The 12,515-nt window shown below is 35.4% G+C and overlaps 1 long non-coding RNA gene across 1 annotated transcript; it reads right to left on the bottom strand.

The window, feature by feature from the left end:
- Nucleotides 1-315: 315 nt before the first annotated feature.
- On the bottom strand, nucleotides 316-4,215 carry LOC140180964 (uncharacterized). The gene is made up of 5 exons (XR_011875279.1): nucleotides 3,523-4,215; nucleotides 3,319-3,440; nucleotides 3,171-3,238; nucleotides 2,947-3,091; nucleotides 316-585 (listed from the first exon to the last, which is right to left on the bottom strand). It is a non-coding gene; the product is annotated as an uncharacterized lncRNA (long non-coding RNA).
- Between the last annotated feature and the right edge of the window lie 8,300 nt (nucleotides 4,216-12,515).

The following is a 12,515-nucleotide window of genomic DNA, read 5'->3' on the forward strand; positions in this document are numbered from 1 at the left end:
CTTAATATCAGTAATTATGCAACGCAAGACTAACAACGTTGATCAATAGACCGTCATGTGCATAAAGCTCTAATTCTCGTCATTTGACAAGACCTATTCCATGACAAACACTCAGAGTATGCAATCGAAGCATAGTCGGTCCATTCCTCAGGCTCTATAGGAAGAATTGCTCTGATACCATAATGTAACACCCTAACTACCAAAGCTCACGCTTCCGGCTGCGCTACTCTGATTGCTCGGACATTACGACGACATTTATATTATTTAATACTAAAATATGAGCCTGTTTGAAACTTTAAACCGCAATACCGCTTCCAAAAAATACTTTCGTTCGATACGTACATCCATAAATACCATACAACTTACAAAAGCTCATAAAGAGTACATCCATATATATACACACACACACACACATATATATATATATATATATATATATAATATTACAAGCATTAGACAATACAACTCCTATCCCTCTTACAGAATATCTCAAGATAAAGGCGAGGGTACAAATAATAACCTAAAGCAATATAGAGCATTCCAACAACAACTAAATAAAATCTTCGTAACTTCTGCGCCCATATCCTGAAAGGGGAAAAATGTAGGGGGGTGAGAACATCATCCTCGAAAGGGTTCTCAGTAGAGGGTTTTTGGGAATTACTGTAATAGGATACATAAAGATAACCCGTACCAGTGATTAATATCCGTCTTATGCCTCTTTTTAAAAACTACAGTTTACAATAGAAGTAAAGTCGGAAATCTTTTTCTGAAAGAGGAACCGTTCAATTCTCAAAAACACCAAAAGCTTTTCAAAAAACTTTATCTATGCTGAACCAAAATAGCCTTTCATATTTTATTCCAAACCAGAAACACAAAACCGAGATCAACCATCGATTCATCCCATTCCAACCACGGCTCTAGGCCCAATCAATCCAACCATCAACCAATCACCACAGTCCAACAGAGTCCCAGTAGCAAACACACATAGGAAGATGCAAGCACAAACAAACAGTTATTACAAGTAGAACAATTAGCAATTAATCACATAGGCAAACCAAGTATAATATGCACACCCAAACAATGTCACATAGATGCATATGATGCATGCCTGTCCCTAGTGGCTGATGATATCATCTGTCGGTTATAGAGCCAACCCAACTCGAGTTATACTCATCATAAACTTGATCATAATCATGATCCATATCCATCACCTTCACTGGTGAATATTTACAGGGGCGAGCTCATCCGGGACTTTCACAGTGCCCGGCCACACTTACGACATAGGGTCAACAGAGTATCAAGTCTCAACCTGGAGCACGTGGTGGCTAGCCACTGCTACTACCCAGGAAAACTCGTATCTCAGATAGTGGAAGTGCAACATTCACATTTATCAATGATTCAGCATAAACATGCATTCAATCTCATCCATGGATCAACATCCATCTCAGCCATCCGGCTCACGGTTCAGTCCAGAACCAGCCAATATTCATATCATACACAGCCATTCCAGCTCACGGTTCAATCCAGAACCAACCAATATTTATAATCATACATAGCCATTCCGGCTCACAACAAAACAGCACTTCCACATTCAACATCATAAATTCATAAAATCGGCATTTAAGCCATAAATCACTTTTTCCCAAATCATTTCACTTGAAATAGAGTTTCAACTCTTTTTAGCCTTGACTTTGAAGATCTCATTTTCAAATCATCTCAGGCTCATAAGCCAAATTTACTCAAAGTGAGTTTCCTTTTTAAAGCAAAGCCACTCTCGGCATTCTCTTTCCAAAACCATAGCAAGTTAAGGATTTATTTCAAAGCATTCAAAATCACCCATCCAACAATGGGATTTTATAACAGAAATTTCCCGACAGAGTTCCAAGTCTTTAGGGAAGGTCAACCTATATCGATTCCTTAAAATTCATTGAAACTCTTAAAATCATAGATTCTCAGTTCAAGTAAATAAAACTGAATTTATTATGAAACCGACCATACAAAATCACAAGTTCCAACCCGGTCCAAAAATCAACTCGTTTGAAAAGGAACCGGTTCATTTGAATCAAACCACTTTCAGGTTTCTTTTTGGAACCCATTTTTCTAACTTTTCCAAAATGCCTCAAAACTTAATTACTCAATCAAAAGTCTAGATTCCTTTAAAATCACTAAAAGCTCCTTTTTATATTGAAATCAATATTAGAGCATTATTCTTTCCTTCCGTGAGTCAAACGGTAAAAATAGTTCATTTCTAAATAAGTCAAACTCAAGGCATAAAGTTCACTAAATAAATTAAGCTTGAAAATATAATTATTCTCTTAATAAATCAAATAATACAACTTCTCAAATCCAATCCTTTTTAAATAACTTTTCAAACAAGACTAGGATTCTGCAGAAATTTCGGCAGCACCTCCCCTAAAACTTGGACTTTTGCCACCCGGTTCGGGTCCCAACTAAACCGTTTCTCATTCCTTTTCAACAGCTCAAAACTAGAAATCAATTCAAGGCAAGCTAAATCCAACAGTCGCCTCAGTGGCATATCTCAAGAAAACCATTTCAAAAATCCACTCAATATCAACCGATTTAACTCATTTCCAAAGCTTTAAAGAATCGGTTCAACAATAAATCATTTATCAAAACCAAATCAATTAAAGCAACCCAGGCTGAATTTCGAAAGTATTCTATCTTTCACATCATCAAAATAATTGACTCAATTCAAACCAATCCTCAACGGATTAAACTCATATTTCAAATCTTTAAAGAATCAACTTCAAACTTTATATTTCACAAAGTCGCACAACAATTCAGCCAAACCAACATCCTCAGTCATTCGAGTCAATCAAATAATACATAAGGCAGATACAATCACCAAATACACAATATCTCACAACAGTATCCATATGTAATAATTCCAATACATAAAACATAGTTTTTGGAAAGCGCCCCTACCTCAAAACGCAATTCTATAACCCAAACGTCTCTCAGAGTCCTTTTCGCCTCAGCTCGAAATCACAATCAAAATCCCAACTCCGCGTGTTTTTTTCTCAATATAAGAAACAGCCTCAGCGCCACGTATAAGCTCAGCTACTACTTCCTAACACATCAATATCGCGGAAATCTTAAAACTCATGACTGAAAACAAATGGCGAGGATTTTCGAGATAAAACACTTACTGAAATAAAAGGAATGACACGGCAGCCTCCGCAACACTTATGCGACACAAAATCACCGGAACTCAAACCTACATTACCAAGCCTCAATGTCTTTAGCCAAACATAACCGAACGCTAAAGCAGGGGTTTTCGAAACGCGAAATACTTACTATACTAACAAGCGAAGCAGCTACCACTTCGAATTGCCCCGACAAAAGATCCGTGAGCGGCCAGAAGCTCCGGTGGCCCAACAGCAGCTTTAATTCCGACGCGCAAATACCGGGACTCAACCCTGTGTAACCAACGTCTCAGAATTTCTAACGGATTATAACAGAGTACTCAATTGAAGGAGTTTCGGAAGCAAAGATGCTTACCAAGAAAGACTGGTTCTGGCGGCCACGATACTGCTCCCGGCAGCCAAAGGCGCGGCGGCCATGACAACAACGGCAATTGAGCTTCAACGGTGGCAGAAACCCCTCCTACTTACCCATCCCGGTCTCCTTCTCCCCAGCAGCAACAAGGCAGTGGCGGAGCCTTCACAGCGGCGGCGACGGCAGCTCAGCAGCGGCGGTGACAGCGGCATCGCCCTTCCCTGCGCGCGCACGCGCGCTCTCTCTTTCTCGCGTCGGACTCCTACATCGCATCCATCATGTTCGCAGTTCTGGGTCCGGCGTGGCTCAAAGGCGATCGACGGCGACTCCCAGATCTCCAGCGACGGCGGCAAGGATGCGCGGCGGTGCCTTCTCCTTCCCAATCCTGGCTCGCGCTCGTCACCCTCAGCCTGGTTCGGCGGCCTCAGTAGCGGGATGAGCTTGACGGAAAGCAGAACGGATGGCGAAGCTGATCGCAGGAGGCGCGACGGCGATGACGCGATGGCGGCGGTGGAGCCCAGCACGCCGGCACGAATCTCCTTCCTCTCCTCTTTTCCTCAGCCACAACCCAACCTCTCACTCTCTGTTCAGTTTTCGTTGAAAGGGTTTGTGTGTGTTTGCTGCTATTTTGGGGGGGAAGAAAGGGATTTCAGCTGCTGCTTGTGTGGGGGGAAAAATGGAACCGGGTCGGGTAACGGGTCGCTAGGTTAGGGTTTCCTCATTTTAAAAATTAGGGTTAAGGGCATTATGGTAATTTCACATAAAATTGGGAATAATATAGTAATTAAAACCCAATGTAAATCCAACACTAATTATATATAGAAAATACCATTTGTTCATCATTTTCACAAATTATTTTCAATAAAAGGTCCAAATCTAAAAATTAGAAATAATATAATTAATTTCTCTATTTTCCAAAATAGCAGTATTAATATTTAAAATATTAATTATTTAATCCAAATCATGTAAAACCCCTCTTATCTCATAACTGCCAAATTCATAATCTGAATATAGAAAATAACCCAATAATTATAAAATTGGATAAAAATCATAACTCGTCTCAAATTCAATAAATCAAAACTTGCCTTAATTATCTTTAATAATATGATTTTCGAAATTAAGACTATAAATAACTATATGATTTGAGACTTGATCATAATAAGACTTTTCAAAAGTTTTGGGTCTTACATAAGCCATAATTTAATAAATATTAATACCATGTCAAAATTCCTACCAAAATAATGATAGTAATCATTAATGCCAATAATATTAACAAGGAGAGTTAAAATAATAAAATTGTTAAATAAAAAAAATTAACCCAAGAAAGTACCTTATATTCCTATCGCCATAATTTTAGAGCTAAAACTTTTTTTGCCTCGATCTTATTTTTTTTATAAGAAATCATCCATTAAACTTATCAGAGACATGAGGACAGTAGCAGTTACAAAGGCTCAAAGCAGAACATAACTCTACCACTATCTTGCTAAACAAACTAATAACTCAAAGAAATTACTACTTTAAAGCAAGCGAAAAAGATAAAACTATCCTATAATAATAATCATAACCACAATAAGACAAAGTATATATACCTATTTCATCCATTCTTCAAGCCAATTATATCACGAAATTTCAAATTCTCCTCTCGTGCACTTTTCTTTATTCGACACCTAAAGTTGGCTTCAATACTTCTTCTTCCATTTCATTACCTACTTACACAATTGTTTGCTTTTTCGAAATCAAATTTCCATACAATTTGGGAGGGATAGAATATCACCTTTACTCATTTACTAAAAAATAAATAAATAAATAGTAACAAAAAAATTTATTAATTAGACAAAAGCACATAGAAAAACAAAATTTGAAGATACCATATGTAACTTTTTATGAGAAGGTGAAGTAGAATAATTTGCAAGAAAATATATCAAATTTTTTTCAAAATATAAATTACAAAAATCAGCATTTAAAATTGCACCCTATAAATACATTAATTTGTATGTAATGAATGACATGTGGATCTTAATAATAATTAAAAAATATTAAACTGCTTATTTGTTGGCAAAATTTTCATAAAGAGCCATGTGCAATTCGACTTTATGTGTAAAGATAAGATAAAAGTAAATAATCATTCACTGAAAATCAGTTAAACAATATAAAAAAAAAGAAAAAAAAAAAAAAGAAAACTCAATAATGCCATTGTTCCAATGAAATCAAATTTTTTAAAGCAACTCGTAAGAGAGGATTAGATTTGAGACTTCTTCACTAATAATTGGTATTTCTTGAAAGTGATTTTGATTAATTTTGGGTTTGATTTTTATGGTAATAAATTATTACTTGTATTATAGACTGACTTAGATTGGATCAATTGTCGTCTTCTTTTATTGTCATTTTCTTTATTATCAGGTAATTTAATCTAACTTTTTAATTTCTATACCTTTATTTATGTTTGATTAATAATTAAAAACATTATGTTAATAAATTATGTTTGACCACTAATTGAGCAATGGTTATAAAGGGAGCGAATCCTCTTCTGTGGAGAAAAAGTCAGATGGGGTTGTAAAATAAATAAATAAGGAAGAGGTAATAAATATAAAATAAAAAAGTATAATTAGATAACTCTAGCAGTAATATTCACTACAATTACTATTTCAATATAATAGAGATGATTCATATATGTATTTTACTAATATTATATGTTGTAGTGTACATATATATATAAAAAGAGAGAGAGAGTGAAGTATTTAGTATAGTTGTTGTAAAGAAAGAGAGAGAATTATTTTATTGATTGTGTGTATATTACTTCAGAGCAAACCCCTATTTATATACATATAAGGGGTCACTATTTTCAAACTTAATTAATAGTAATCTCTCTTAATATCCTGAGCAACATTGAGAAATGGGCATCCACCTCATACTTATCACAACACTCTCCCTTGGATGACCATTTAGGATTATGCCTCGTTAAAATTTTGCTAAAGAAAATTCTAATGGGAAAAAACTTTAGTGAAGAAAAAAGAGTACAATATCCTTTGATGGGGACTACCTCATTAAAACCTTTGTCAAGAAAAACCTAATGGGAAAAAACCTGATCAAGGAAAAAAGAGTACAGTCTCCCCCTCTTGTCGACATCATTTAATGTCTCGAAATCGGCGCATCCCAATTTGATGTACCAATTTTTCAAAAGAGGATTTTGGAAGAGACTTTGTAAATAAGTCTGCCAAATTATCGCTTGAGCGTATCTGTTGGACATTAATTGTTCCTTGATTTTAAAGATCATGAGTGAAGAAGAATTTGAGAGAAATATGCTTTGTTCTATCGCCTTTGATGTATCCACCCTTCAGTTGAGCAATGCAAGCTTTATTATCTTCAAACAAGACAGTTAGAACTATCTTATGATCAATCAATCCACATGATGACAGAATATATTGGATCAAACTCCTGAGCCAAAACCACTCGCGACTTGCTTCATGTATCGCTAGTATTTCAACATGATTAGAGGAGGTTGCTGCTATCGTCTATTTCGTGGACTTCCATGATATAGCTGTACAACCATATGTGAACAGGTATCCTGTTTGAGATCTTCCTTTATGTGGATCAGACAAGTATCCTGCATCTGCATACCCAACTAGTTGTGACTTAGATTCATAGGGATAAAACAATCCCATATCAAACGTTCCATGATGATATCGAAAGATTTGTTTGATTCCATTCCAATGTCTTCTGGATGGAGAGGAACTATACCTTGGTAGTAAATTCTCAGCAAATGATATATTGGGTCGTGTATTATTAACAAGATACATTAGCACTCCAATGGCATTAAGATATGATACTTCAGGACCAAGGATATCTTCATTTTCTTCTTTAGGACGGAATTAATCCTTTTCCACATCCAAAGACCTTATGATGGTTAGGGTTCTTAATGGATGTTACTTATCCATATAAAATCTCTTCAAGATTTTTCGTGTGTATGTTGTTTGATGAATAAAGATCCCATTTTTTGTATGCTCGATCTACAGGCCGAGACAAAATTTAGTCTTTCTAAGATCTTTCATCTCAAACTCTTCTTTTAGAGTTTTTATAATTGTTGGAATCTCTTCAGGAGTTCCAATGATATTTAAATCATCAACGTACACAGCAATTATAATGAATCCAGATGCAGATTTCTTTATGAAAACACATGGGCAGATATCATCATTCTTAAATCCATTTTTAGCCAGATACTCAATAAGACGATTATACCACATTTGTCCATATTGCTTTAGACCATATAAAGATCTTTGCAATTTATCTGAGTATAACCGCTAGGAATATTCATTGGATGATTTAGATATCTTTAATCTTCAAGGGACTTTCATATAGATATCACGATCTAATCATCCGTATAGGTAGGTTGTTACCACATCCATTAACTGCATATGTAGTTTATGGTATGTGGATAAATTGACCAAATAACGCAACGTTATTGCATCCACTACAGGGGAATATGTTTCTTCATAATCTATACCGGGCCTTTGTGAAAAACCTTGTGCCACAAGTTGAGTTTTATAGCATACAACTTCATTTTTCTCATTTCGTTTTCTCACAACTACCCATCTGTATCCAACAGATTTTACATCTTCTGGTGTACGAACTACAGGTCCAAAGACTTCACGTTTTGTAAGTGAGTCTAACTCAACCTTCAGAGCTTCTTCCCATTTCGGCCAATCATTTCTTTGTCGACATTCTTCGACTGTTCTTGGCTCAAGATCCTTACATTCATGCATGATATTCAATGCCACATTTTATGCAAATATTTTATTGACAATTGTCTTATTTCAGTCCCATTTTTCTCCTGTAAAGACATAATTTATTGAGATCTTGTCATTTTCATAATTTTCAAGTACCTGAGCGTCTTCTAGCGTTAAAACTATATCAGAATTTTGGACAACTGCAGGTGTCTTTACTATGTCTTTTTCAACAAGAATAGTATTTACCTCTTTTCTTTTTCGAAGATTTTTGTCTTTGGACCTGATAAGTCTACCACGCTTCCGGCGTGAATTTGTTTCAGTGGCCACTTGTCCAACTGGGACATCAATTCGAATTGGGACATTTTCCACTGGTATATAAGATTTGGTTATCCTTTTTATATCGGAAAATGCATCAGGCAATTCATTTTCTATCCTTTGCAAATGTATAATCTTTTGAACTTCTAGTTTACATTGCCCTGATCAAGGATTGATAAGTGGATATCTTATACGCTTTTTTATAGCATTTTCATAGAGTTTTTAGTTAGATTTCATTAATTTTTATTATGTTTTAATATGTTTTAGTGCAAAATTCATCTTTTGGATTCTACTTTGAGTTTTGTATTTCTCCTATAATTTTAGGTGATTTTTGGGAAAAAATGATAGAATTAGCAAAGTCTTGTTCAGAGAGGAAGAAAGGATAGCAGATGCTTTCAAATCCTGACCTCTGTGCACTCCAATGAGAATATCTTGAGCTACAGAGATCCACTTGATGCGCTCTCAACGGCGTTGGAACGCTGACTTCCAGAGCTTTCCAGAAATATATGATAGTCTATACTTCTCCTCCAGATCACTGCCCATAACTGGCATTCAACGCCCAAGAAGGACCAAAGCCTGATAAACCCCAATTTTAGGGTTTATCTTGTGTAGAATTTGGGGGGTTTTATCAATATTCTATCACACTTATCCATATAAAATGCATAGTTTTGTGTCTCTTTCCTAATTTTGCTTGATGGTTGAAACATGCTTTTTAGGCCTTAAATATGCTATATTTTAATTTTCTTCTATTACCATTAGATGTCGTGATCTGTTTGTTGAGTGATTTTAGAGTTTATAGGGCCAAGAATGGTCTAGAAGACAGAAAGGAAGCATACACAAATGGAAGGAGCATGAAAAATGGAGCTTTGGAGCATTGGCATCGGCACGCGAGCGTGGCCGACGCGCATGCGTGGGAGCTTGGATTTGGGATTGGCGCGCAAAAGTTGACGCATTCGCATGGCTGGACAGAAATCTCATCGACGCATACGCGTGGCTCGCAAAAACCCAGACGACGTGTATGCGTGGACGACGCGCACGTGTGACGCTCGGCACGTGACTTCATTAGTAAAGTCGTGGCTGGCGATTTCTAAAGAGCTTCAGGCCCAATTTAAGCTGAATTCTGGAGGGAAAAGACCGAAGGAACCAATGATTGAGGGGGATTCACACATTAAACAATTTTTAGCTAGTTTTTGGAGTTTATGATTCTAGAGAGAGAAAATCTTACTTCTCTCTAGGTTTTTGACTTTCTCAATTTCAATTTCACTTGGATCCTTTGGTTAGATTTGAATTTAATTCAAGTTTACATTGCTCTAATTTGTAGATCTCATTCTTCTACTCTCAATTTAGTGTTCTTCTTACTCTAGTTATTTTGGATCTAGGATTTGGATCTTGTTTACATTGATTTCTATTAATGCATTGAGGAATTTCATGTTCATTGTTGTTAATTGCTTTATTGTTGTTAATTGCTTGTAGTAGATAGCTTTAGTTTTGAATTCTCTTCTCAATTTCATAATGTCTTTCATTATTACTCACCAAGTGCTTGAGAAAATGTTAACTATAGTTATGAAGTAGATTTTCACTCTTGGCTTGGGGGTTGGGTAATTGGAGACACTTGAATTGTCAAAGTCTTTTGTTGATTGACAATTGGAAATTGCTAGTTGATTTGAGTGCCACTAAAGCTAGTCCTTCCTTAGGATTTGACTAGGACTTGTGGACTCAAATTGATTATCTCCACTTGACTTTCCTTCATAGTTAGAGGTTAACTAAGTGGAGCAATAACCAATTATTATCACAATTGAAGGAGGCAATGAGGATAGGAATTCCAATTATCACCCCTAGCCAAGGATTTTATATTGATTGATTGTCATTCACCTACAAGCTTAAGTTCTTGTGTTCCTTAGTCTAATTGTTAGTTGTTTATTATTTTAATTCATGTTCATTTACTTTTCTTATACTCAACTTCAAACTACCAAGAGAACTCCTAACCAATGATGTGCATCTTAAGGCAACTCCTAGGGAGAACGACTCAGGATTCTACTCCCGGTTATTGATTTTGAATTGTGGTAACACATTTTCTAAATTTGGTGCGTTATAGCTTGTCGGTTTAGACTATACTCATGACGGAATTTTATTGAAAAATTCTATACCGACAAAATATCACGTATCAAAGCCCAGCGTTGAATGCCCAAGACTGGCATTCAACACCACCAAGGTAGCACGAGTTCACCCCCTAACTGGCGTTCAACGCCCATTCTCCAAGTTGAACGCCAGGCTTGGACGAGCACAATACCAAAGTGGGCCCAAAGTGGATTTTTGCACTCTTTAGCTTAGTTTAGTTTATCTTTGTACTTTTTAAATTTAAATTAACATCTTTAGGGTTAGCATCTCCTATATAAAGAGGAGATCACTTAGGTTTAAGAATCAACTTGTATCATACTTTACTCTTAGATATGAGTTTTCTCTATAAACTATGAGCAACTAAACCTCATAAGTTAATGTTAGGAGTTCTGCTGATTCCTATGGATTAATAATATTACTGTTTCTATTTCAATATATGTTTGATAAAGATTCTATAATGTATTATCGTTCTTCATCCAATGAGTTCTTAATGAGTTCTTTACATGAGTTCTTTACGAGTCCTGACCCGGATAGTATTGAGCTAAAGGTTGAGAATACATCACCTGAACCAATAACTCATCTAGGCTAATCGAGGATATGTGACATATAATCCAGTTAGTTATGGGTGATGAGGTTTCTATGGTGCTAAGGCTAGAACACTAGGATTCATTCTTCAATCTGGAAGATCTGACCTTATCTGTGGCATTTTGAGTAGGATCACAAAGGAGAATGAATTGTGTGAGCTTCACCCTCGTTTATATTGAATGACCACTGAGAATGGCGTTTGATATGAATAAGAGGAGATTGACTTGATGAGAGGACATGAGTTAATCACTTACAGCTTTGCCATAGAATGAGTCATTCATTGTTAAAGTAGTCCGTAAGAAGTATTAATCCAGAAAGATAAAGCATCTCCAAAGCCTTAACTAATTTCTTATTATCGTTTCTTTATCAATTCTTTATTATTTTCTTTATTTTCTTGTTTATGCGCATTCAACAACAACCATTATCTTTCTATTCGCCTGACTAAGATTTGCAGGATAACCATTGCTTACTTAATCCAACAATCCTCGTAGGATCGACCTTCACTCACCTGAGGTATTACTTGGACGACCCGGTGCACTTGCCGGTGAAATTGTGCGAGTTCAATTTCGTGCACCAAGTTTTTGGCACCGTTGCCGGGGATTATTCGAGATTGACAAACTACCGGTTGTCTTGCTGCTTAGATCAGGTACTTTTTATTGGTTTTTCTTTAATTGTTTTCTTGTTGAAATTTTCAAACCCTCGTTATTTCTTTTCAAAATTTTTTTCAAAAAATTCATCTTTAGTCACCTTGTTTCTTTTGTTTGAGTCTTGTGTCAACTTTTAAGTTTGATATCCTTTTGGTTTTGGTTGATTTGTCTTTTCTTGATTTTCGAAAATTGTTCTTGTTTTCTTTCTTTTTGTTCGAAATTTTCTTTGTGTTTTCCTTTGTTTGATTTTAAAAACTTTTGGTGTCTCTCACTGTTTCTCTCTCTATTTTTTTGAAAATTGTGTTCTTTAATTTCAAAATCTTTAAATTTGGTGTCCGTATAGTGTTTTTCTTTTCTTTTTAATATTAAAAAAAAAACATATTTTTGAAAATTTTTAGATTTGATTTCAAAATTTAAGTTTGGTGTCCTGTTAGCAATCTTTTCATTTAATTTAACTTTCTTATCTTCTTTATCTTTAAAATCTTTATCTTATCTTTTTCTTTAAATTTTAACAATTTTGTTATCTTATCTTTATTTTTATTTTCACAATTTTGTTATCTTATCTTTGAATTTCAACATGTTCTTTTAACATTCTCTTTTTAATTTT

Source organism: Arachis hypogaea, chromosome 17, assembly GCF_003086295.3.
Source record: "Arachis hypogaea cultivar Tifrunner chromosome 17, arahy.Tifrunner.gnm2.J5K5, whole genome shotgun sequence".
NCBI classification, from domain to species: Eukaryota; Viridiplantae; Streptophyta; class Magnoliopsida; order Fabales; family Fabaceae; genus Arachis; species Arachis hypogaea.